Genomic DNA, 27,790 nt, shown 5'->3' on the forward strand with positions numbered 1-27,790 from the left:
GTCTGTCTGTCTGTCTGTCTGTCTCTCAAAAATAATACACATTGAAAACACTTTTAAAAAGGGGCGCCTGGGTGGCTTAGTCGGCTAAGCGTCCGACTTTCGCTTAGGTCATGATCTCGCGGTTTGTGGGTTCGAGCCCCGCGTCGGGCTCTGTGCTGACTGCCAGCTCAGAGCCTGGAGCCTGTTTCAGAGTCTGTGTCTCCCTCTCTCTGACCCTCCCCTGCTCACGCTGTCTCTCTCACTCTCTCCTAGAAATAAATAAAAATATTTAAAAAAACACTTTTAAAAATATATTTTAAAAAAGTACCCTCCTATGAGCCCATGCCCCACTATAGTTTCAGTCTGATCTCCTTCATATAAAATTTTTTTATCACTTAGGCAGCGTATTCTCCTCATCTTACACTCTCCCATTGTCCAAGACTAATCAGATCTGCATCTCTACCCACTCATGGTCACCCATAGCTTCCATGCTGCCAGGCTGCTTGTTAGCATCTCTGGTTTTTTCCTGCTTGACCCCTCAGCAGCATTCAACATAGTTGACTAACCTCATTCTTGTTCTTTTTTAAAATGTTTATTTATTCATTTATTTTGGAGAGAGAGAGAGAATATACACATATGCAGGGGAGGGGCAGAGAGAGAGAGAGAATCCCAAACAGGCTCCATGCTGTCAGTGCAGAGCCTTACATGGGGCTCAATCCCACAAACAATGAGATCATGACCAGAGCCAAAATCAAGAGCCGAGTGTTTAACCAACTGAGCCACCCAGACACCAGAAGTTAAACCTTTCTATGTCTCATTTTTCCTCATTTTTTAAATTGAAATCTAGTTGGGCTCTTAGCCAACTCAGCCACCCAAGTGCCTCCAACCCTTTTCTCAAAACATTTTCCTTTTCTTTCATGTTTTCACATTTTCCTTGTTTTCGTCTCTATCTCTTTCCCTTCTCTAAATGTCCAATTTACATTTCATTTCTCTTCTCACTATCACTGCATATGAATATATCAAACTATGTACTCAGTGTCTCCACTTGCTTGACTGACAGGCAATACAAAACAGAACTGCTGATTTCCAGTCTCAGTTCCAAATATGCTGTTCCCAGTTCTCCACACCTTAGGGAACTATCAATTCAGTGTTGGGGCCAAGGACTCAACGACACAAAATTAGTAAGTGACAGCACTGGGACTTGAACTAGGGTCTTTAGACTCCTTTCAACTTTCTTATGCATTTGTATACATTGTATATCTACTTATCGGTTTAGTCAAGGAAGAATGATAGTGATGAATAGAATAAACAAATTTGTGTTCTTCCCTAAGCTCTCTCATGAAGAGACATTCTTAGAGTCACTAAAGACTTTAAAAAAATTCTTCTCCACTGCTCAAAATTCTGTTTCTTTAATGCTTGGGTTGCCAGGGTAGCCTTGAGGTCTGATGGTATATTTCTATTGCTTAAAGACAAGGCAGTTTTGTTATGGTGACATTTGTCTTTTCAAAAGCAAACTAATAGGACAGGAGAGGAGAATTAACTACTAATTGGGATACAACTACTTCTGAAGTGAGTCTCTCAGTGCCCTGAGGAGTCCTTTCAAGCAGAGAGAAATGTGGATGAGTTTTTCTTTCTTATTAATATTTTGACTTTTAATGCGGCCAGAGGTTTAGGAGGTTTAGGTGATAAATATGCTTTACAAATGTCTGAAATAAAATCTCTTGCAGTCTGACTAGTGCATTTTTAGTTATCATGAAAGAGGGGGCCATTATTGCTAATGACTTATGAGGTACCAGCTTTCTGAAAAATTTACTTGGGAAAGCAATTTGCCCTAGAGTTGAATACATTTGGCAGAAGTGTATTTTTACATTTTTTTTCCTTATGTGAATATTTGGCTAAGTTCTTTGTGCAGCTCTCACCAGACCTCAATATTTACTAACTGCCACACAAAACTTTCTTGGTGAGAACTGGTGTTTTGGGTTGTTTCAAAACCTGTAGGTGGAAGAAGTGTTTTCAGAACATAGTAATGTTTAAGGATGAATTACGTGTCCTTCAGATAACAAGTATATTTTAGGAAAATATTGTTTTAGAATTTTTCCTAGGAAAACAATATTTTGTATTTTTATAATTTCTCCACAGAGGCTCTTGAAGCACTGTATAGCATAAACATGAAATCTTTATGGAGTGGCATAAATAAACTATCACTAATTCATGATTAGAAATTGTAAAATTCCTGGGGTGCCTAGGTGACTCAGCCAGTTCAGTGTCTAACTCTTGATCTCAGCTCAGGTCTTGATCTCGGGGTCCTGAGTTCTAGCCCCGTTTTGGGCATCATGCTGAGCATGGAGCCTACTTCAAAAACGTAAGTAAATAAGTTGGAAAATTCCAGATCCAGCATGGTTAAATAAGACTTCCCCCAGATTACCAAGCACTTTAGTGTACCTTGAATATGTTGAGTAAATAATGGTTATTTGCTACCTGTGACAAACTACAAGGATCATTTTTTAAATTTTTTTGAACTATACATTTTTTTTAGTAAGATGTTGGAGAATTATTTAACACCAGTATCAAGAACACAAAATCTCAGCTTACTTCTCACAGGCAGTTATAGTAGATCTACATATGCACTTGTTTTAGTCTCATGTATTCTTTAATAAGGTTACAACAATGTAATTTATATTTAAATTAAATTACCACCATCAGTCTTAGAACTGCATTGTCCAGAGAAAAGAACAAGAATAGGAGCCATTATTTAAAATATGCCTCCCTAGAGAGTATATGTTAACATATTGTAAAAATATCAGTTCTCTTCATTATTTCGATCTTTCCTCTAGCTTCCAAAGTTTCCTCAGTGCTAAAGTAGTTGTTTCTAAACCCAAAGGGGTTCTTATTTTCAGTAACAAATTGATTAGCATAATCTTTTTGTTTATTCAATCATTTGAAACTTATTTTTGAACATCTGCGATGAGCCGGGTAATGCAGGATGATGATGGCACAGAGGGGCGCAATGATTGGATGGTGCTGAGTGCTCTGGGAGCACATAGAGTGGCTGCCTACCGGAGACTGAGGCTGGGGGTCCGGGAGCCACTGTGCTATCACCTTACAGGCACTGCAGCAGAAGAACAATAGTGGCCAATGGTGAAAATAGCAGAATACCCAAGTTCTGTATTTTTAACAATGATTCAAAGCATTCTTTATTTCTCATTGCTCACTTAGAAAATGACTGATTATAATGCCTATGGTGCTCAGGACAATTGGTGTCCATATGCTGAGGCCAGTATCCCCCAAGATGCCTCCAATTAGTTGCATGTACCAGGATCAGCAAATTGTTTTTCAAAGTAATAGTATGTTTATATAATAAATGGTGCTCATATACATCAAAACTAATTAGCACATCAACGTGATACTAGTTACGTATGATCAGCTCATTCATTGGTTTTGTGTTCATACTTTTGTTCTAGGGCTATTTTTAACATTATTTTCATGTAGTTACAGCCTCTAAAAAAGAACAGATAATAACATACCATTAGCTTGAGAACAGATGTGTCAACTGGCAAACAACCTACTTGGGTTCTGATCATTGATTCGATGTGCATATTTTTTATATCCTGAAAATACTGAAAATTCCCAGAGGTAACTGTCTTTTAAGAAGAGTGTTTAATAACCACTGGTGGACTTATTACTCTTCTGCATCACTTCATTAACTTAACATTATTTATAGGTTTATTAGTATTTTGAGAAGGTATAGACATTTACAATGCCTAATAGCCCTCAGAGTTTTATATGCATAGAGTGTTGATAAATTTCCAATAAAGTTTGTCATCCTCCTAACAGAGAGTATACCCACTATTAACATATATTCAGGTTTTCCTGTTGTTATGCTAATAACTCTCTTTTGCTGGTTTTGGAAAGGGATTGAATTGGAAATTGTCAATAGCTGTAAAGAGAACAATGGTGGTTGTTCTGATCACTGTGAGCATGTACTTGGGGAGCCCCCCATTGTTCCTGTAACCATGGACACCAGCTTGATTCCGATGAGAAAATATGCATAGGTAATGTATGGTAAATGCCATCTTCAGAATTTGCCCTGGATTCATCTGGCCCTTTCATCTCTAATATACATTTGTGGCTGGAATATGAGCCACATTTGTCAAACTGCAAGGAGAAGTAAATTGAATTGTATCTCTGGCTACTGAATAAATGTAAAAGAAAGATTACTTGGCATAAGACATCATTATGTTTAGGTAGTCATTTTGAAGTTAAAAGAGATTTAAAACATTTTAACAAAATACATTGACTTAATAGTTTTATGTCAAGAAAATCCTGCAAGGCCTAGCTAACCATTTAATGTAATTTATGATTCAAACACCAAATACACCCTACTTTACCTCAAACAGAAACTAAACCATGTGTATTGATTTTCAACCTGGTGATGATTGGGATGCATGTTCAACTTTGATATGGCAAGTAGCTACATTCCAAAAGAAAACTTTAAAAGATATTCTTTGGAAATCCCAGCTCAAACCCATTCTTAATGAATAATTTTTCCAACATATTATTGGAACTTTTATCATATGGAAAAATAACAATAAACTCTACCCTAACCTTGTTCCATATGAAATGTTTAATCCAGAGCTTCTGAGAAAAGGGAATATCTACTAAAAATAGGAATAGTGAAGATCAAACTATATTACTATGAGCTTTGGTTCTGAAGGAACCTCTAAGTCCCTCAAGCAATTTGCCATTATTCAGGAATTATAATACCATATTTGCTTGTTCTCTTTTGGAATACTTTATATCACCTTTCTTAAAAATTATAATATGAATCTGAAAAAAATCTTTGACCATTTCATACTACTCAGTGTGGTTAGAGACAAATTGAAGTATCATAAAAGAAGAGGTGAATTTCAGAGGTCAAAGTATTTGGGATTTTTTATTTTGACAATATAACGTGACAGAACGAACTTAAAGGGATTCTGAAGTATTCTGGCTTCATAAATTATTTAACCAAAACAACACCATTACACAGATTTCTTGATCCAACATTGCTTTCTGTATTTTTTCCAGTCTACAGTGGTTAACTTGAAGAAACCAATTACTTCCATTGTCAGTTTTTATGTAATGAAAAATACACTTATATTTTCCTACCTTGCTAACATTTTTATCTCTGGAAAATATAAAAGGCTCTCTCCTTTCCTCCCTCTTTCCCTCTCTTCCTTTTTTCTTTCTTTCCTCCCTTTCTTTTGTTCTACTGTCTTTCTCTTTTGACTGTTGGGTAAGAGAAAGGAATTTCGCTAAACCTCTGCAACTTACAATCTGGTATCTTTCCTTATTCTTTGAAAAGTACAATTCAGGGAAGCTCTTATTTACAGCTAGAAAAAAAATAACATCTGCCAGGGTCAAAATGTGGAAAAGTACATATTTATGATATTTCAGCAGTCAGCATGAGGTTGTATTGTTTAAGCCTCAAGTTTATTTCATTTTCCAACAATAAATAACACTCATTCCTTAAGTCCAAATATTCACTTGATTAGAGGCAATGATTTGTTTGGAGTATACGTATGCATACTTTACTTATTTGCCTGAGAACAGATTAAAGCCATGGATGCTTTATAAAAACATTCATGCATAAAGGAAACTAAATAATTTTTTAGCTTATTTTAAGATTAGCTTTTCAAAATATATTTGAATATACAAATAAATATGAAAATCAGTCATCAAATCTGCAAACATTCAGTCTTACCTAACTGCAAATTTTATTAGGACTAAAACCTAGAGATGTGTTAATATAATTTGCAAGGTGACTATCCAAAATATTAGTGTCTGACAAGCAGTAAAGTTACTAATTTAATAACTGGTAATTGTTAGAAAATATTTTTTAATTTCTAACCTTTGAAGCTATATTCAGTGGTCATATATAGGGAACAAATACAGAAGCTCAAGTTCTTTTACGGTTTCCTTTTTCTGTGATTTTTTAAAAATATTTTTTTTTATTTCTAGGGAATAGAGAGAGAGACAGCATGAGCAGGGGAGGGTCAGAGAGAGAGGGAGACACAGACTCTGAAATAGGCTCCAGGCTCTGAGCTGGCAGTCAGCACAGAGCCCGACGCGGGGCTCGAACCCACGAACCGCGAGATCATGACCCAAGCGAAAGTCGGACGCTTAACCGACTAAGCCACCCAGGCACCTCTTCTGTGACTTTTTAAAGTCAGCTACATTTCCAGAGCAGAGCCCAATACGGGGCTCAAACTCATGACCTTGATATCAAGACCTGAGTTGAGATTGAGAGTCAGATGCTCAATCAGCTGAGCCACCCAGGCACCCCTTATGGTTTACTTTGGATGCTTTTCTGAAATTATAGCTGAAATGTTAAGTTATTTTGCCTGGCTACAGTTGATACACTTTTTTTTTTTTTTTTAATTAGGGCTCAATTTTATGTACAGGTGAATTTCTCTGTAACATTGCAACATTTGGCATATTGGCTTGTGTCAGAAAAAATAGAGATGAGGAAAATTAAAAAGGGAAAATAAGCAAGCAAAAATCTGACCAAATAAAATCAGAAAAAAAATCTAGAAATTTGGGAAATAGCTGATGCAAAAGTTGAAGAGACAGGGCATTTTAACAAAGGCTTATGAGGTAGAAAGGATGTTCAGGTGAGTTTCAGACTGAGGATATTACAGAGGAGACACACTAAAGGTAGTCTCAGAGGAATGATAATTGAAGAAGAATCTGAAATGGATCATAATATGATAGTCAGATGGAGGAACTAATTTTCCAATTATGTGATGCAATTGTGCTCTGTGCTAGTTGATAACAGGGAATCCTGAGACCTGTATGTTTAGAGGCTCTGGTGGTATCTGAGAAGATGTAAATCTTAAAATTAAAAAAAAAAAAAAAACCTAAAGGATAATGTTTTAGATGAAATGAAACTGAGTTTTGTAAAAAGTTTTGGGGGGCACTTGCATGGCTCAGTCCCTTAAACACCTGGCTTGTGGTTTTGGCCAGGTCATAATCTCACGGTTCGTGGGATCAAGCGCCACATCAGGGTCTGGGCTGAGAGTGCAGAGCCTGCTTGGGATCCGCCCCCAATCATGCTCTTTATCTCTCTCTTCCTCTGTCTTTCTCTCTCAAGATAAATAAATAAACATTTAAGAAAATAAAAAAAGTTTTGGTCCCCTATATTCATGCTTTTTTAATCTAAAGGGCAAAGGAAGGTTTAATATAAAAAAGACAAAAATATCATCTAGAACTTTGTGAGCAGCACTGCTTGTGACATTTTGCAAGAGGAAGAATGTTTTGTGTCCAAATGACCCTCATCTAGATATTTTATGGTGACCCTTCACCTTGGCCTATTGATTGCATTTTTTTTCTTTCTTTTTTCTTATCTGCGTTTCTTACATTGGTACCCTTTCCAAGGTTAATTGAGACACTGACCTTTAATATCTATGACTGCTTGTGGAGTTATGGAACAATGAAATTCAGTAACGTCAACACTGAAGGCCACCCAACTTAACAGCTCAACAAACAGAGGGGGTCAAACTGAACCAAGGGCAGATAGCCAAAAATCCTGACCACACAATTCCCAACTGTGTAGCCTAAGGAAACAGTGGGTGAAGAGACTGCCACCACTACTCAGCTAATTATGTTAGAAATGATCACCTCAAAACTCATGCCAAATAGATTATTTTGTAGCTGAAATGTTTTGATTTGACATCTTTTGGTACATGTTTCTTTTCCTCAGGGCAATTATGTCTTAGGAAACAACACTCAAGATGGTAAAATTTTAGAATAATAGTGTTGAAAGAGACTTAAAGACCATGATTTAAGAACCTTTATTTGATAGGACATGCCAGAGTAATGGTGTTACCAATGGTGATAAAAAACCCCAGATCCCACTCATCCATCCAGTCAATGCATCATCAAAAACTCAAGCAAATTCTCTGAAATATCCTATAATTTAAAACATGAATATTTAAAATGATTTTCTGCCCTCTCTCTGAATTGCAGTTACCACTTCTCTTGCCTGTCACATGAATTCCTTTTGCTTGGAATGGCTCTTTCATCGTAAGTTCTGGAAGAACAAATACATTATGGAGGCTAAGACTACCTCCTCTTTGCAGCTATGAAATGTTCACTTAGTGGAATTTTTTGGCTCTTCTCAAGATATTGTTGTTGTTGTTGTTGTTGTGTTGGTTGTTGTTGTTGAATTTGTCTGTTTATTCAGTCACATTGCTGTTTAAAGTGAGAAAATAGCAGATATCTCTTCTCCTGTGCTTATTAATGCATTTGGAGATTATTTACATGCTTTAAAAATAAGTAACAAGGAGAGGAGAAGCATGTAAAAAACAAACCCAAATGTGGGCCTCATTCTTTTTGTGTTAGTTTCTTTGATGTTTGTACTATGTAGTCTGAGAAACAGAAAATGATCAGTAAAACAGTTGTAACTTGGAAGAGAGACTTATCGGCACTACTATAGGTTGGTTCAATTCCTGTCTCTTAAATAACAGAAATGTCCTTTTCCCCTTCAGACCTTGATGAATGTGAGAGTGGAGAAGCCTGCTGTGCCCAACTCTGAATCAACTATTTAGGAAGCTATGAATGCAGTTGTCAGGAAGGCTTTTGGATCACTTCTGATGGTTGTGGATGTGATGGTAAATTCTGAGATCGAACATGAAATCATTATGTGATGTGGCAATCAGTGTGGGATGAACATTTGAGGGTTAGAGGAGGAAAGGGAAGGTTTTGACACTAAATGGACTTGGATTTGTATGTGGTTCTGTCATTTACTGTTGTGTGAACCTGGGCGACCCTAACTGCTCTGAGCCTCAGATCCTCATCAGTAAAGTGAAGACAATAACAGGATTAGTGGGTAAATGAAGTAAAGTAATAAATGTAAAGTGCCTAGAACAGTGATTGACATCATGAAGTCACTCTGCTAAAAGTAGCTATTATTAGTATAACATCCATTGGCCCATAATCCTTTTTACCTAATTTAATATATGTAGGCAAGTGAGATATTCGGGGTGGCCATAGCACAAAGCCATAAGAATCACTCATGGCAAGCTTGACTGGAATTAAAGTTGGTTACTGAAAGTCATTTTAATTAAGAGAGTCAAAGCAAAAGGGTTGCCAGTTCGTGAGCCACAGTTCAGATATGTACCAGAATCTTTTACATATCTGATATTAATCTAGCTAATGCAAGCTTTCAGATGAGTCATTTTATAATCTTCTAATTTATTTGTTAAAACTGGTTCACTTACCTTCCAGATGATTTCTAGATGTCATCTATCTATCTATCTATCTATCTATCTATCTATCTATCTATCTATGTTCAAATATCATAGGAGAGTATGAATTTAGTGAGGAGGATTAATTCACCTTTTTATACTATCAAAAATGGCTCATGTAAGTCATTGATATAATTTATTTCTTAAAGCTTATCTTAAATATATAACCTTTTTTCACTTATGATCATTATTACCATTATTTTGAGCCATAGTATTTAAATAGAAGCAAAGATTAGAGAACTGATAGCTATTTCGATAATAGTAAAATTATGTGAGGTTTTAATGCCTTAGAGAGAATAGTGTTTCTTTGCTTGAAGAAACAACTTCCTACATTCTTTTGACAATGATAGGTATGTTTCTTCGTATGAGTAGCCAAACTCCTTAGCCTTGCAGTATAGATAACAGCAAAGAATATAAAACTATATCTATATATTCTAAACACGGTAGAGTATATTACCATTACCACATTCCATCCAATTAACAAGGCCAAAAAAAAGTTGAATTTCACGTACCATCTGCTTTTAAGTAGAGTGAGCCAAGAGATGATTGTATGGCGTGAATGTACATACTTGGGTACACACATCCAAATGGGAAAGGTATCCAAAATCTGAAGCAAAACTTAGAAACTCAGCTTTATAAATGAACTTTTAGTATCATAAACACTTTGACCAAAGTCTGGGCTCGGATGTGGACATATACCACTAGTAAGTCAAATGAGATCAAGGCCTGGGGTCCTTCCATCTCTAAAATTGTCCACGAGCCTTGTACAGAATTACGCATGGAATAAATTCTTCACCATAGATACTGAATAATTCAAGAATGATGAACATTCTGCAGAGTGGTGCGCAGCCCGAGACCACTGAATTACTTTTAAGTTGCATATTCTTCATCTAAATCTTGTGATCAAGGTTTCAGGAAGAACTTGTCTATGTAGATGAACTACAGTAAGCTTGGAAATGAGTGGAAGAAAAATAATTGGCAGGGTATACTTGAGGAAGAGTTTGGGGGCTAAGCTTTCTATCTGGCCAAGCCTTATTATTGGCTGATAAAGGTGACAAGGGAAACACAGTGATGCCCATGAGTTCATAATGTCTATCTTATCTCTCAACACCTAAAAACATTGTTTAAATTTTCCTGGATGTGGTGAGTGTCTGGATGTCAGTAGAGTCTGTGACATTCTGCGTATTAACTCTGTGGGAACATGACTATACCTGTGTAGAAGGCTCCAGAATTGGAAGTGATGGGAAAATTTGCATCTGTAAGTCACTGTGAAGAATTTTATTGTTTCTCTTCTAAACCACTTCTACCCTCGTCTTGTTCTTGGAGAGCAACAGAGATCACGTGTCCCTTAACTCAACCTGCCCTCCCCTTTCCCTCTTCACAGACTGAGCCCTTCCTTTCCCTTTTGTTAAGTCCCCTGTGGTTTCAACTTCATGCTTGCTGCTTCTCACCTGCATTTATAAAGACTTTTTGAAAGGGTCTTCTCAAAGAGCTGCACCTTCCAGTCACCCCCTGCCTTGGCTGCCTGGTTCAAACTCTCTCATTTCTCTCATCAACCCTTGCTCAGTTTTTCCTTCTTTGAACCAGCATGTTGTATCCAGGCATTTTTCTGTGTGGCCTTAGCTTTAGATGATGACAAGCCAGAGGAAGAAGACGAGGAATTTTAAGCTTTAAGGTTTCCAGGCCTTCTATTCAAGAGCCCACCTCAACTGCTTCACGATGTTGCTAATGCTCTGCCTCCCGCCCATGCAGATGAAGGTGAGAAGAGGAAACTCATATTCCAGGAGAATTGACTACTTTGCATGAAAATGGGTGAGTGATAGAGCTTAATTATACTCACCTCTTAGCTTTTAGGTAATTCCCGTAAACTCTCTTATTTGCAATTTCATTATCAATATTTGGGCCTTTTAATATGATCTTCGCAAGAAAAGTGGGGTCAAAATTACGTCTTCACTGCTTCCTATCAAATCTATGTCTTTTGTCCTTTTTTGCACAATAAAGGTTATTATTTAGGTGTGTCTAAGAGTGGGAATAAAGAGTGGGGGGGGGTGTTGAAGTGCAAGACACTGAAATGGAGCTGGAAGCTATCTTTAGATTAGCATAACGGGGGGAATGGTTGTACTGGGACCTTCTAGTCCTTGTAACTATTTCAGCTCCACTAGAAGTCACTATTACATAGTGGGAATTTACCTCAAATAGCCTTAAGATCTAGATTCTTTCTACATTTTAAAATGCCAAGAAACAATTGTTCATTATGCTCAAGTGGACCAAGAAAAATATCTTTAAAAATGCGAGCAGTTTCTCTTACACATCCACGCAACAGAACTGAAGCATCAAATCACTTCTGATCAAAATAAATTAGCATACCCTCTTTCAAGAGTAACAGTTTGCATCCAGTCTGCTGCCTCTTTTTTTCTTTTCTTTGTAAAACAGAACTGCTCTTTTTGTTCTCATTCTATTCGTGGTATTTTAATACTATCAAAGCTTGATGATTGCTTTAGAAAGAGTTGGGTAAAATGGCAGAGACACTTTTATGCCACGGTCAGTCATAATAATAATATCAATAAATGTGTCTGCATAAAAATGGAAATGCTTTGATGTTTCTTACATAAACTCCTGATACTTTGGCTACTCAAAGTCAGAAGAGAAATAGAATATAGACCTTGCTAAACCTGACAGATTTCCAATTAGAAAGTCTGAAAGACACCACCTAGAAACAGGAGCAAAACTTGAAATGGAACATTCCTTAAAACAACTGAAATCAAGTCTCTACATTCTTATTCAAATTAAGGCAATTTCCCTGAGGAAGAGAATGGAAAATCACTTTATGTTACATTTACACAATAGATAACTACTCAGCCATTAAAGAAATAAACTAGCAGGACACCTGGGTGGCTCATTTGGCTAAGCATCTGTCTCTTGGTTTAGGTCCAGGTCATGAACTCATGATTTCTGAAGTTTGAGTCCCACGTTGGGTTGGGTTCTGTACTGACAGCACAGAGCCTATTTGGGATTCTCTCTCTGCCCCTCCCCTGCTCATGCTGTCTCTGTCTCTCTCAAAAATAAATAAATAAACTTAAAAATATCTGAAAAAAAACCAACATATAAAAAACAAACTAGCATACACACAATATGGGTGAGTTTCATAAACATTCTACTGAGCAAAAGAAGCTTGTTTTCAAAGAGTACATACTTTATATAAAGTTCATTTATATAAAGCTCAAAAATAAGAAAAAGTAATCTGTGGTGATAGAAATCAGGATAATGCTCAATTTGTGAGGCTAATGATTAAGAAATCATCAAATTAGCTTTGAGTTTTTGTGGTACTGGTAATAATCTATATCTTGAACTAGGTGCCAGTTTCAAGGGGTTATTTATTTACATTGTGGAGGAAAAAAGTATGAAGCGTACGCTTGAGTTTTTGGACTTCTCTGCATATATATTAAATCTCAACTTTAAAAAATCTCAAAAAAATTATTTGAAGGAGAAAAGGACAATTTTGTATAAAAACATCCTGGAAGGAGTAGAACCAAAGTGCCAGAAAATTAGTGATTTTTGTGTTCAGGAATCAATGGTAATTTCTTTTTACTTTTTTTTGCGTTCTTAAACATTCTCAATATCTTTAGCGTCTATATTCGATGTTCTCTTTTAAAAGATATTATTGCTATTGTCTTTTTCTGAGACTTTAGGAAATATGCTCAAGAAACTTTTCATTTTTCTCTTTCTTTCTTTCTTTCTTTCTTTCTTTCTTTCTTTCTTTCTTCTTGTTTTTTGTTTTTGAGAAATGAAGGGTTTTATTTCCATTTTCAGTGATGTAGACAGTATGGACCAGCCGAGATGGTGTCGTAGTTCCATCAGCCTAGATCACACCTTCAAACACAATTGCGCTGTGAGGTGCAAAGACTGTCTGAAGGGAGGCAGGTGCCCAGAAGGAAGGAGTGAGTGCTTTTGCCCAGCTGGCTGGGGAGATGTGCTCTGCAATGATAGTAAGTCATGCCACGGAGAACTGGTGGAAGGGTAATGAGTTGTCCTTTACTGCTAGTAAATTACTGTGATGAGTTCTCCCTAAAGTGTTTTAACAAAGTAAACAATTGGTATGGTGACAAACCGATTGATTTGCTGTGCATAAAGAAGTGCTGAGGGTTTGCACTGAACATGTGATTAGAAGGGGAGAGTTTGTGTTACCTGTGAAACTTGATGTGCTGTCTCTTATTTATCCCCAGAACATAAAAGTTAATAAAGGATCCTAATATTCTAGGCCTATAAAAATCCCTCCATTAAATAAATCATTAGGCGCCGGCAAGCTAGTCCCAATGAAGGAAAAAAAGAATTCATGTTACAAAGTGCAATTAATGGAACTGCTTTACGGCTTCTTCTTTTTGTTTATTTGTTTTTCTTTTCCTTTGCGTAAGATGTAAATATAGCCAATAACACTTTTTTTTATGTCTCTCATGTGAAAATATCAAAGATTTGAAAAATGCTACCTCTAACAAATCTTTTCTTTTACATTTTAAATGGAGGTGTGCTCACAGGAGAGAAAACTGCCCAGTACTAAAACCAAAATACATTGACTGTTTCCTCTTTCTCTTTTTAAATTTACCTTATAAATTTTAATGACAGGATTTTCTTAGTTTTTGTGATTAGCTTGGAAGATGATATGAGTAGATTTTCTTTTGAACCCCTTGCATATGAGCAGAAAAATGACAAATATTGTTTCTGAGACAGATGCAAAACTTGAGTCAGAACATAGTGAAGTAGTTTACCCAAAATTACTAGTTAGGGTGTTGAGGATCTTCCTTAAGTGTGACTCTGATCATGTTTCTCTGCTGCTCAAAAAAGTTTAAGAGTGTCCCATTTCCTGATACATAAGCACATACTTCTAATCTTGTACTGACAACCATCTCCAATCAGACCCTCATAAATCCTTTTCTGTTTTTATCCTAATCACAGCTCTTTGCTCAGCTTGTCATTTCAGCAAACTAAACCACTCACTACTTAATCCTTTACACTTTTCAGCTCTGTGCCTTTCGCTGAACTGCCATCTTTGGCTCTTGCTGCTTATTGTGTGAAGCTTTATCAGATAGCCCCAGTCTAGCCACAACTATTTATGTCTTTGATGGAGTTCAAGCCATTCTCTCTCTCTGAATTAGATGTAGCTATCTCCTATTCTCTCTCCCTTACTAGACTGAGAGCTCATTAATCAGGTCCTATTTATGTTTCTCCAAAGTAAAGGCACTCCGTACTTGAATGGACAAATGAATACAACTTGGTGTTGAGACACCCTACTATATTGACCTGCAACTTGACGGACTCAACTGTACACAATTGGGATGGAATAAATGCTGCATGACCATTAGGAAGTAACTGCATCCGTTACATAAGTTTCATTGGTAAATGTGCATCTTGCAATCTCTTCATCCCTAACATGGCAGCATGAGAAATGAAACTAAAAATCTATCTCAAATACATCAGAATAATAAAACATCTGATACAAAATTAATGTAGAAATATTAAAAGTGAGCTTATTGATGATATGAAGAGAAGATGATCTCTTCTTTAGTTTTGGAAAACTCTGAGGATATCTAAAGTGTTTGCATGGTCCTGCAAAGGGGAATCTGTTCCTGAAATCAGAAGCTTATAAAATCTTTGCATTTCCTCTTTTTTTTTTATTTTTTACAAAAATACCCAGAACATTCAAAAAAGAAAGTGCCCACTAATTCACTCATTCTTTAACAAAAAAGAAGAGTGAGAACATTTTCCTAAAATTCCCTAGAAGCCTTGGGGTGCCTGAGTGGTTCAGTTGGTTAAGTATCTGACTTCAGCTCAAGTTACCATCTTAAGGCTCGAGGGTTTGAGCCCTGTGTCGGGCTGTGTGCTGACAGCTCAGAGCCTGGAACCTGCTTTGGATTCTATGTCTCCTCTCTCTCTGCCCCTCTCCCACATATACTCTATCTCTCTCTTTCTCTTTCAAAAATAAGTAAACATTAAAAAAATTAAAAATCACGATAAACCTCAATAAATTAGGGACTAAGCATTTATTACACATACTTTTAACTTATCAGCTCTTCAAATACAGCAATAAAAATTAAAATAGAATATTCTGCAGGGATCTGTAAGATTCGTTTTCACACTGAGTAGATTTTTCTAGCCCAATATCTATTGGTCTATAATGAAAATATTTACTTTGCGGTTTTAGAAATTTCTCCAAGAAATTATAATGAAGCAATTTAAAGATTGTCAGCAATTAATTTTAATAGCACATATTAGAATTCCACCTCTTTTGAAGAGATTTCAAATTGACTCTCATTTGTTATTGTGAGACTCTATCCACTAGAAAGGGAAGGTAAGAGGATTTCCATATGACAAATGAGTGGCCTATATATGGAAGAGAGGATTCATGATTTCTTCCAAATCATCCAGCTATGGTGTGGGACATGTTTGTTTTAAAATTTTCTTTTCCAGGATAATTGCTCTGTTTGATGCTTATGAAGTATTTAGCAAATCCTTGTAATATATTCTACCTCATGGGGGAATGTTAGTTTATTGTGTTGGTTTGCTAGTGTTAATGAATTTCTATAATCCAGATACTATGCAAGCTATTTAAACTTTGTTAGCTTCAGGGCGCCTAGGTGACTCCGTCTGTTGACTGTCCGACTCTTCATTTCAGCTCAGGTTATGTTCCCAGAGTCATGGGATCAAGCCCTGCTTCTGGATCCATGCTGAGCAGAGCCTGCTTAAGATTCTCTCCCTCCCTCCCTCTGCCCCTCTCCTGCTCACTGTCTCTCTGCCTCTCTCTCTCTCTCTCAAAATAAAATAAAATAAAATAATAAAATAAAATAAAATAAATTTCCTTAGCCTCATTTTCCAGGTTTATTTTTTTAAATTATCCCTCTATAGTTGCTGTAAAAGTAAAAAAAAAAAAAAAAAAACTTACTACAATGTAGGTTTTAACCAATATTGCCAGTTTCTTTATTTCTTATCCCTTTTGTTTTTCTCTTTCCTTTCCTTCTCCTTTGTATAGTATCTTCAAGCTGAAAAGAAAAGAAAAAAATGAATAAGAAGCCAAGTTTCCATGTTGGCATCCGGAATTGTGTGGGTCGGCAAATAGAGGACATGAAATAAATATAAGTTTATAATATTTAGCCAGCTATGATAAAATGCCAATTAAAATGGTTACTGAAATCATCTCAACAGCTGTATTTACTCAAGTTAAACTTATAGTCACATTTTTCCCAATTTATTGTTTAATGGAATGCTAAACACTTCCCAAAAAACAAACAAGCCAAAGAAAACCGTTGTTTGCTTGACTTCATCAGCCTGTGACAATGCAAAATACCTTGGCACCTTCAAGACAGTCTTAGTCACATTCATTCCTACTTAAAACTACATGGCATTTTCCCCCCTACATTTTCTTCCCACTTTTCAAACTGGAAGTTGCCTTGTATTTCTCATTAGGGTTGGTGACAGCTACGCAAACAGATGTCTAGGTAGCTGTGAAAACGTGAGTGTTAGAGTTGAAGGAACAAGGTAAAGTTTGCATGTGAACCTTGTTATCAGTTTTTCAGTGACCCTTACTCTAACTAGCTGCATCAGTAATTCCCCCCAGGAATGATTATGCCGTCCAAGCTAGAAGCATGACAGTGACTCTGAGTCTGTAAACCAGAGTTTTTAATTACCTGGTATCCATTCTAATAGAATGGCAAACTTTTTTCTCCATTGTATCATGACTATATTACAGTGCTTGTTCACCTTCTCCAACTGTCTTCATGGCTTGTTCCCCAGAGACCCCCGAGAAAGCATGTGGCAGCACCTGTGATTGTCAGAATGGAGACAGAATGGAGGCACTTGTGATCCTCTGACTGGGCGGAGCCAATGCCCCCCAGGAGTTCCTGGGAAAACCTTGGAAAATGGTGGGAATGGCTGGTGCTGGTCACATGACACAACTTCTTAAGTTCTGGAGGTTTCTAATCAGAAATAAACTAAATGAAACCCACATCTGTATTCTTCAAGGTGGTCTTTTCTGAAGAAGAAAAAAGGCTGTATCTACATATACAAGAGTACAGTTCCTTTGACTGATGCCATGTATATCTAAGCAGGATAAATCCTGATACAAAGGAAACCTTCTTCTTCTCCTGGGCAAAACGTTGAGTCTGTATGTATAGGTTTGGACCCAGCAGCTAGGGGGAATTTATTTGCTCTGCATAAGGAAAAGAAGAAAAAAGAAATGGAGCTCTTTGGGCAAACCAGGGAGGAAGAGAGATGAAAATCAGAGAAGAAAAGGAAAGGAGGGTGTGAGGAAAAAAAGAAGAGAAATGATGGATGAAAAACTCACAAAATACCTGTGAGTGCTGTGTGTGTGGATTGTACATGGAAACCAGTGAAGAGGCCACATCTTCAGCACAAGCAGATAAAAGACAAGAAACTACATGTACAAGCCCAAGAGCTGAAAGCAGAGAGCCAATGAAGATATAAGTCTTTGGGGACTGCCAGAAATCCTGGGGAGTTGATTAGATGCTCACAGATCACAGAACTGGAGACACGGACACCAAGTTTACCTCCCTCTCTAAGAAGTGTAGGAAGACCTCTGTTGGCATCCCAGTTATTTGCACCCCCCTGAGCAAAGTTTACTTACTTATTCAAAAGATATACATGAAGCAGTAGCAAGGCAGTGTGCCAGGCATCGTGATATGCTAACAAAAAAGTACAAAAACTAAAAAGGACTCTGGTCTCTCCATGTGGAACTTACAGTCACATTCCGAGCAGACACGAATTACAAATGTTGGTGGCTATTACAAATTAAATATCAGCGTGTGCTTGAGGGTCAGACCGGGAGGACAATGCAGACTGTGTGAGCCGTGGAGAAGTAGCACTTAAGCTGAAGGCGGAAAAGCAAGCAGACATGAGACGGGAAGAGTAAAGGAAGAGCATTCCACACTGACAGGGCCTCCTGTGGCCAGACTCTCAAGTGGGAATGAATGAGGTTTACCAGAGGAGCCCAAAAAAGGTCAGCTGGTGGAGCAAAATATAGCCAGGGAGACATTAAGGCAACAGGAGGTCAGCTGGTGCCTGGGCTCATAGGTCTTGTTAAGTTTGGAGTTTTTAATCTGACAGCAATGGCAAATACTGTAGAATTCTATTTGTTTTAATTTCTAAATATTTTTAAAAGTTCACTTATTTATTTTGAGAGAGACAGAGACAGTGTGAATGGAGGTGAGACAGAGAGAGAGGGAGATAGAAAATTCCAAGCAGGCTCCCCACCATCAGTGCAGACACAGGGCTCCAACTCACAAAACTGTGAGATCATGACCTAGTTGAAATGAAGAATCAGATGCTTGACTGACTGAGCCACCCAGGTGCCCCAAATTTTAGACAGAGGATTTGGAATCATATCTGGAGTTTATGAAAATCTCTTTAGCTTCAGTCCAATTACGGTGGAAACAGCTTCCTTTCTACAAGCCTCTTGTTTCAAATAACAGCAGCATCACAAGTTTTACGTGTGGGTGAGCATTTGCTTTGTTTGTCCTTCCAACCCTCCAGGATGCCCAAAAAGGATCCTTTGGGAAGAACTGCAAAAAGAAATGTAACTGTGCCATCAGTGGCCATTGCCACAGGGTGTATGGTGCCTTACGTGTGAGCCAGGGCCCCGTGGGAGGTTTCATCGTCTGAGTAAGTCATGGGCAATAATTTGCACTCTACATGAAGCAAGGAGGCTCAAAAAAGTACCAAAAATATGTTAATGCCAGAGAGTAAAAAACATAACATTTTATATAGTCATATCATATAATGCTGGTTTATGTTCTAGTCTTTATTTAGCTTCCTGACATTATAGAATCTAGATTTTGATGAATGAAAGAAAAATATTTTTGTTCTTTACATTTTTTTCTAGTCAGTGTTTACCCTGAGAGGATTTCACTAGTTCACATAAATGGACATTTGGGAGGCATCTGGGTGGCTCTGTCAGTTAAGCGTCTGACATCAGCTCAGATCATGATCTCACAGTCCGTGAGTTCAAGCCCCACATCAGGCTCTGTGCTGACAGTTTGGAGCCCGGAGCCTGCTTCAGATTCTGTGTCTTCCTCTCCCTCTGCCTCTCCTCTGCTCATGTTCTCTCTCTCTTTCTCTCTCTCTCTCTCTATCTCTATCTCTCTAAAACAAATATTAACAAAAAGGTTTTTTTTTTTAATTAAATGGGCATTTGACACTTTCTGGGAGTTGAATATCAAAGGCCCAGAGCTACTTTCTTTTATTTCTGTGTTCTAAAGCAAAACGGTTATCATTCCATAAAATTTCCAAAACTGGCTATTCATTTTGCATTTTGACCATCAATCATATTTTGCAAAAGATGCAAGAAAACGCAATCACCAATAAATACTTCAGCCCATCAATAACTTTTAGAATTTCTCCCAGTGGGTCAGCACTGGATGCCCACCACCCCATCTTGAAGCTAACTGTGTGTGAACACTTGTGAGCCAACAGCAATCTCTACCCTCTTCCTCTGCCCATTTCATAGGCCCTTCTCTGGCAATCCTTCCTGAGTGGACCTCAGTAATACCATGACCTGGTCTTTAATAACAGAGACCTTTTAAGGTCTTACCTTATATTTTTAGTTGAATGTCCATGGATCTTATCTGCTTTATGAAAGGTATGCCCCTTGAAGACAGAGAGTAAATTGTGAATACTCTAATAAGAGAACCAGAGAAGCCATCATTGAAAACTGAACATGAGTCATGAGGAAAGGTTAGACTTGGACAAGCAAAACAGAAGGGAAGAGGAAAAGGCATGGGTAAATTTGAACAAAGCAAATGTATGTAGATGGTATGTTCTAGAACATCATACCTCCTAGAACAAGCCAGGAGAAGAAGACCCATCTAGAAACAAAGATAGCCCCATTTCTACTTTTGTTCCTTGAGGGTAACAAGACACACCCCATTTTTAGTAATAACTTGAATATTTTATAAGGGAATATCACATGTTTAGACAAAAACTTTTAAATCGTAATTCATCTGGTCAAAAAGTCAAAGAGCAGATGGTGGTGGTAGTGATGGTGGTTATCCTGTTGAATAGGAAGAACATACACATTCTAGTTCTTCAGGATTCTTCTTGCTTAGATTCAAGGCTTCATTTATTAATGCCACTTATCTGGCCTAGAGAAGCTTCAATTTGCAACCCTATATTAGTTTTCTAAATCTATCATGATAAATTGCCCTAAACAGCAGAAATGTATTGCCTCACAGTTCTGGAGCTGGAAGTCTGGCATCAAGGCATTGGCAGGCCATGATCTCTTTGAAAGTGCTGGGGAAGAATCAGTTCCAGACCTCGCCAAGCTTTCCATAGTTTCTTGGCTGGTGACCATTTAACTCCAGTCCTCATTCGCCCTGTATGAGTGTCTCTGTGCCCACATTTCACCTATCTATAAGGACACCAGTCATAACAGATTAGAAACCCATCCCACTCCATTATGACCTCATCTTAACTAATTGCATAGACAACAACATAATTTCCAAGTAAGGATACATTCTGAAGTACTGAGTGTAAGGACTTCAACATATGAGTTCTGGAGAACACGTTTCAATGCATAACGATCCCTGAGTAGACAATTGGATTCCCAAAAGGTGTTACTTCTTCTACTTTTCGCTTTTTCCTAAGCATATTTTCACAGTTACATCTTCTTAATATGTCCAGTTGTCATATTTAAGCATTCCATCATGCCTGAGCCATTCCGTGAACCGCTAGTCTACATGCTGAACCAGGAAGAGTAAGGCATGGAAGCCAATCCAGGGAAGTGAGTGCTCTGAAATGATCAAGGGGAGTCCTATCAAGGAGGACAAAAGCTCTGAGAAAGAGGCCTGTGACTTAGTTGGTCTAAGCCACAGGACAGACAGGAGAGACATCACGTAATTTATCATCCAAATGGGACAATATTAACAGTGAAAAGGGATTCTGTTAATAAATCTGTCCTGCTTTAGGGGTCTCTGTTCCTGGCAACTAGGACAAGGATTTACCCTGCATGCTGGCATTGTAACCATTACTTTAAATTACCTCTGCTAATAATAGAAGACATTAGCAGATGCTAATAATTTCCATCCAACAGAAAGTCAAGTGGCTTATTTTGTTTTCTCCAAGCAACTTTTGACAACAAAGCCTTTGTAGGCATACAATGCAATTACCTTGAGCTTGGAAGTTACTTGAAGGATCTTGATTAGTCCCTTGGACATTTGTAACGGAGGAGGAAAAAACATGTCAGAGAATTTGGAAAGGGAATTGAATTACTGTAAATAACTCCTCAAAGACAGAGCTAAGGGTATGTTTTCCTAAATGCAAAGGTGGGACTTCTTCAAATTAGAATTCATGTGCTGACTAACCATCCCTAACACTCAACGGCATGGAGGAAATAATGAAGAAAAGGCAAATGCCATTTGCCAAAAAATGTGGCCAAGAAAATTCTGCTGTCATGATGAAAGTTTTGTGTTATCTACGTGATGTAAAATTACTTCCAATTACTATATAATGAAAGGGAATGGAATCAATGGTGAGCCTTTACATCAGTGCTTGTCCATCATCTCCTTGCTGCAGCACGATGAATATAGGGCCTGGCAGACCTTAACAGTCCTTGGAGAATATTAACTATAGGCACCAATAGAGCACATTGAGAAGCAATTTCTCTCCCAGAAGCGCCAAAGCCTTTTAAGTAGTTCAGCCTTCACTGTTCACATCCAGTTGCCAAAAAGCAAATGAATTGCCTGATTTGAAAGACATTTGTTTTTCTGTTTCTTTTTTTGGCAGTCAGGATGATCCCCTTGTTTTCCCCATAATCAAGCTCCGCAGAACTACATGCCTGTACACTGACAATGTAAAAGAAACAAAGCGTGGTTTTCAGGTGACCGGTTTGTCTCAATCTGCTTGCAGACTGTCCCAAGGGGGTCTATGGAGCTGGCTGCTCTTCAGAATGTCAGTATGTGGAGGAGAACACCCTGGAATGCAGTGCCAAAAATGGCAGTTGCACCTGCAGATCTGGTTACCAAGGCAACAAGATGCCAGAAAGGTACAATCTGATGATAAATTTTCTTTCTTCTCTAATAACAATGCTCAGCCTTTGTTCAGCACCATATGATTATTAATTAGTTAATCCACCAGTGTCCTCAGGAGATGGGTAAGCTTTATTAATCCCCTGTTTACAGGTGAGGAAACTGAGACACATGGCAATGAAGTTATTTAACCTTGTCTTCTCAGCCTCTGCTCTTAGCTGTCCCCTTGCTAGCCTGAGCAGGAGAGGAAAGATCATATTGCAGAGAATTTTAAGATTAAAGCTGACCAATCGCTTCTTTGAGCTGAAGTGATCAACCAAGGCTACTACTAGCTTCCAGAGTTAAAGGATTGTTTTCTTTATATGTGAAGTTAGATCATTCAAGCAAATACAATTCAAAGATTCTGACCACAGAGAAGTTTTTGAAAATTTAAATAGAGTTATCAGTATCATGTTTTTTTCAAATGTCTCAGTATTACATAAATATTTTTATGAAATTCATAAATATAAATTTTACGTAAAACATAATTCCAGTTATAAGTAATATACGTAGATACATGACTGTGTATGTGCATTTACAATTTGGCAAAATGTATTCTGAGATATTAGTAATAGCTTCTCTGGTTTGTGGACTCATGGAAAGCTTTTCCCCAGGTATCTACCTAGCTCTCACTATTTCACAAAGTTTTATGTCATTTTTTTCACTGACTCTTGTCAGTCCTGCCTTAAAATGAACAACTTGCAAAATGCTTGAACTTTTAAAAATCTTTCCAAAGTATGTATCTTCTAACACACTACTCTTTTTATTATTATTACAACATATTCCAATTATTATTATGTCTAATATTTATTCCCTGTCTTTCCTTATAGAAGCTAATCCCCACAGGAGAAGGCTATCAGTCTGTTTTGTTCACCAAAGTATTCCCAAGCTCCTAGAACAATCCTAGCATATTGGAGTTGCTCAGTAAGTATTTTTTAAATGAATACATAAATGTTCGTGGTTCAGTTTTTATTCTTTATAATTTTTCTTATATTATTATGTTTGCTGGATTAAGCACTTGTTACTGTTTCATTCAGAGGAAATTCTCATGACATTTTTTTCCCTTCATACATAGCAAGATGGAATATATAACAAGTACAATTATACAATTAGCGGAACTAATTGGGCAAGTGAACTCTTCGCTTTTGAAGTGATCCAAAGGGCAGTCTTTTAAAAAAATTTTTTAAATGTTTATTTATTTTTGAGAGGGAGGAAGAGAGGCAGAGATAGAGAGGGGGACAGAAGATTTGAAGTGGGCTCAGCTCTAAGTGGAGAGCCCAGCGCAGGGCTCAAATTCAGGAACCGTGAGATCATGACCTGAGCCGAGATCAAGAGTGGAAGGCTTAACCAACTGAGCCGTCTAGGTGCCCTCAAAGGGCAATCTTTTTTAAAATCAGGAGGAGCAGTGAGGTGCCTGCATGGCTCCACCAGTTTAGCCTCTGACTCTCGGTTTTGGCTTAAGTCATGATCTCACGGTTTGTGAATTCAAGCCTCTTGTCAGGCTCTGTGCTGACAACATGGAACCTGCTTGGTATTCTCTCTCTCCCCCTCTCTCTCTGCCCCCCTCCCCAATCACACACACATATTCTCTCTCTCTCTCTCTCAAACTAAATAAATAAACTTAGTAAAAGATCAGGAGGAGCGAATAGGTTTGAAAGGAAGCCGTCATACCGTTGGGTCCACATACAGAGGCAAACCCTGGAATCGAAGGTTGTCTTTCGCCTTCAAGTATTACACAATTCTCTTGCATTGTCAACTTCAGATGGTCTGCTGAGATTTTCTGGAGCTAACTGAATGGGAATGTGGGTCTCCCAGGTTGGCTATGAAACTGGAGTATGTGAGCAGCAATGTCAATCTAGATTTTGTGTAGAGAGGACTATTTATGTAGCTGCATTGTGATTTCCTAGGCTAAGAAGAAAAGAACTTAGGGAAACACAAGCCTGACATAACACAAATGTGTTTCACATCATATAAGAGTAGGCCCCATGCCTATCTCTAAACCTCCTCCTGCTTTAACTGTTTTTTAGACCTAGAATCAGCCCCCTATTCAATAACTTGCTAAAGAAGTCATGCCCTGGAAGTCAACGCATGAGGAGACAATACCATATACAGACACCTTGGTAGATTTAATTTATTCTGATAACATTTCCTTAAAACAGCTGCTGAATATACTTTATTGGAAAATGCTTCTGAGATTCCCACTGTGAAGGAAAATGAGTTGAAAGTATATGTAAATTAGCAAAATAGAGAGGTCACCATAATCTTTGGAAAACATATTATTTTTCAATCAGATAGCTTTGTCCAATTCTGATATTTTTGTCTAACCACAAAATGAAATTATGAATCAGGCTGGAGCGAGTGAATGGGATCGCCATGATTGGCAGTTGAAATCAAGGCAAGAAGAGCTCTCGAAGGGTTGTGCATGATGAAAATCAGGCCTGTTGTGTTTTTCTTTTTTAAAAAAATGAAGTAGCCCAAGTGCTCCTAGAGCCAGCCATAGCTTTAAAAATCTTAACTCTAGACCTGTGTCTAGATTGCCGATGAATAGTTAATTAAAGACTGCAGATCGTTTCAATAGCACTAATGAACAGTGCTCTCTACAATCAGCACCAGGCTTTATTTAGCCCATCAGCAATGACTTCTAAGAGTAGAGGAGCTGGTTTCTATGTGAGTCTGTGAAATAGCAAAAAAGAGAGAGGGGAAAAAAATGACAGTGCCTTTGCCTTATTTTGATTAGCTTGTAGCCAGTGGTATTTTGGATCCCAACTGCAGGCAGATCTCTAAATGTGGAGGACTCTGGTCCAGAGAGCCCACAGAGTCCATCTAAAAGAGGCCTTGATAGCCCTTGTGTGGTCATAAGAAGGACAGATGTCTGTTACCGTAGTTCCATGTTGGATGGACTTCAAATTTGGAACTCTGATGGCTGTCTAAAAGCAAGGGTCAATTGACTTGAGAGGTGCTAGTATTGTAGCACAGGTTGGGCGTAGTGGCTGAGTTTCAGTCTGGAAAGGCCAGAAGATCTGGATTTAAATCCTATTTTGCTGCTTATTAGTTGTGTGACTCAAACTAAGTTCTTATGTAAAAAGGAGATAAAGTTGCTTACATCACATGGTGATATTTACGGAAATGTGAGCTAATTTATGTAAACTGCTTGGCACAGAGTAATGATCGGTAGATAATAGCCAGGAATGGTATGAACATCCCAGAAAATGTCACAATTCTGTTATTCAGAGATTCCTCCTAGGACGAGAAGATCCTTCACAGCCCAACTTGGATGGATGCCATTTTCCACAATTGTCATATGTTTAGGAAAGTTCCCAGGTTTTCCCTTTGTTAAAAGAATGCTTTCTACCAGGTTTCTAATTCCAGCAGTTTCCATGGTAGGCCAAATGCCGGACCTCTCACTGAGCTCTCACCATGCCCTGTGACATCTGCCATCCTTTTCCAGCAAAGGGCACTCAACAAAGCAGTGACATGTTCCTCTTTGCCCACTGTATGCAATGCACACTTTTATAAAATACACAAATTTATAAAGCTTCAGAGTGATTATTCTGGCTTACAAAAGAAGCAAAGACTGGGACAGGATTCAGGCAACCATTTGGGGACAACTTCCCGAGCACGGCACCTCCTAAGTTTCCTTTACAAATTACATCTCATTTTCAGGTTTTGTTCTGTGCAACTGCCTCCGAAGATATATATCAAAATTGATTCCATTGTTACTGTCTGAAAAACCACATTTTCAGCAAAAAAAGGCACCTCTGTATCTGTGTTTCCAAAGTGACAAGATTTGGCATCATGTTGATTTCTTCGGGGAATATTTTTGGAAGTGCTATAAATCCTTGGAGGCTACTCTAGTGTTCCTTTCTTTACAGTTCACACACAGATACACTCACACACAGAACACGCACAGACACACATACATGCATGCACACTTTTCTAACTCACTTAGGCAACAGAAGAAATCGGGGAGCATCTTGAGATTCCTTATAAGACTTCAATCCTTTCTTGTTCTTTATTTTTATTTTATAAGCCTGCTCTGCAGAGGCCAGTCCTCCCGTGGACCCTGTGAGAATGGAAGTCAGTGCAACAAAAAAACCTGAACATTGTGACTGTCCTGGTCACACAGGAAAAGCGTGTACCACATGTGAGTCATTAACCTAGACAGGGTAACTAACAAAGTCAGGAAAGTTCTTAGCTTTATAAATGCTCTTTTTTTCTAACTGCTCTATGAGATATTATGTTAGAGTGTATTTCAAGTAACTATTGTGGTATAATGAACCATCTCAGTACTTTGTGGCTTAAAACAATGACTTATTATTTCTTTTGATCCTATGGGTTGATAAGATGATTCTCCTCCTTTTAGCTAGTAGATCACTTGGGAACTAGGCTTGGCTGGGCTTCTCAACTCAGGAACCCTATCTTCCCTATATCTGGCATTTCTATAACGTTAGCTTGGACTTTCTCACAGCACAGCAATCTCGAGACAACAATCCAAGTAGCAGCATCCTAAAGGTGTAAAAGCGGAAGCCATAACATGTCAAAAAAGCCCAGCTTCAGAATCCACACGTTATTACTTCTGCCAAATTCTATGAGTTATGCAAGTCATAAGGCCAGCCAGATCCAAGAGAAGGAGAAAAATCCTACTTGCTGCTGAGTGAAGTAGCAAAAGACCTGTAAGGTGGGAGATGTGGTTGCATCCATCCTTGGAACCAATCTACCATAGTACACTATTTACAGTTAGACTGGAAAGTACTTTGAGAATCTACTAGACTGGATCTATCATTCTCGTCAGGTTATAGACTCATAAAAAGGGCTTAGTTAAACTGAACCTGCTTCAAAGAGCTGGTAGAACGACCACCCTGTTATCTTCCTTTCTGTTTATGATCCTTACATAACCTCTCTCAGCCTTGCCTGTGTTACCTTTTCCACTCCACTGCATTGAAACAGAGTTTAAGAACTTGATGGAAGCTGTGGGCTGGAAGATGGTGCCGATATTTTTTACAAGATGATTTCAAATGCATCTGATAAGGTTAGCAGGAGTCTGTTGCTTGTGATTATCTATGATTTTATAAGGTGTGAACAATGATCTGAAAGAATTTTCAGTGCTGAGGACTTTCTATAAACCAACAAACAAATAAAACCAGAAACTGAAATGTTAACATAAAATGTAACACCAGGATAATATTCAGCACTTAGCTACTCATCTAATCATTTGGGGGGAAATGCTTTACTGCCCCTAAGGATAACCCTCATGCAGAAGTGATAGGCTAAGGTCTTTGCCTGATGGTTTTTCTGGCTGTAACTAGATAGCTTTTATTTTAGGACTGTCATTCTGGCACTGTTGACAAGCATTTCAAGCAGTATAAGACTTCGCTGGAACAGCAGCTGGCCATCCCTAACTAACTTTTTTGCTTAAAAAAAAAAACCTTAAAGGTAAGAATTTACATATTCAGAAGGTAG

General features: G+C 37.9%; 1 long non-coding RNA gene and 1 pseudogene across 2 annotated transcripts; one reads left to right on the forward strand and one right to left on the reverse strand.

The window, feature by feature from the left end:
• The window catches only part of LOC144221704 (uncharacterized), a 130,523-nt pseudogene extending 119,464 nt beyond the window's left edge, over window positions 1-11,059 (forward strand).
• Window positions 11,060-16,223: 5,164 nt separating this feature from the next.
• On the reverse strand, window positions 16,224-20,659 carry LOC144221725 (uncharacterized). 2 transcript variants are annotated; one of them, XR_013332161.1, is made up of 4 exons: window positions 20,499-20,659; window positions 19,861-19,916; window positions 16,943-17,076; window positions 16,224-16,297 (listed from the first exon to the last, which is right to left on the reverse strand). It is a non-coding gene; the product is annotated as an uncharacterized LOC144221725 (long non-coding RNA). The 2 variants fall into 2 exon arrangements; XR_013332160.1 differs by having other exon boundaries at window positions 19,861-19,946.
• Between the last annotated feature and the right edge of the window lie 7,131 nt (window positions 20,660-27,790).

The sequence above is a fragment of the Crocuta crocuta genome, unplaced genomic scaffold (genome assembly GCF_008692635.1).
Source record: "Crocuta crocuta isolate KB4526 unplaced genomic scaffold, BGI_CrCroc_1.0 scaffold21, whole genome shotgun sequence".
Taxonomy (NCBI): domain Eukaryota; kingdom Metazoa; phylum Chordata; class Mammalia; order Carnivora; family Hyaenidae; genus Crocuta; species Crocuta crocuta.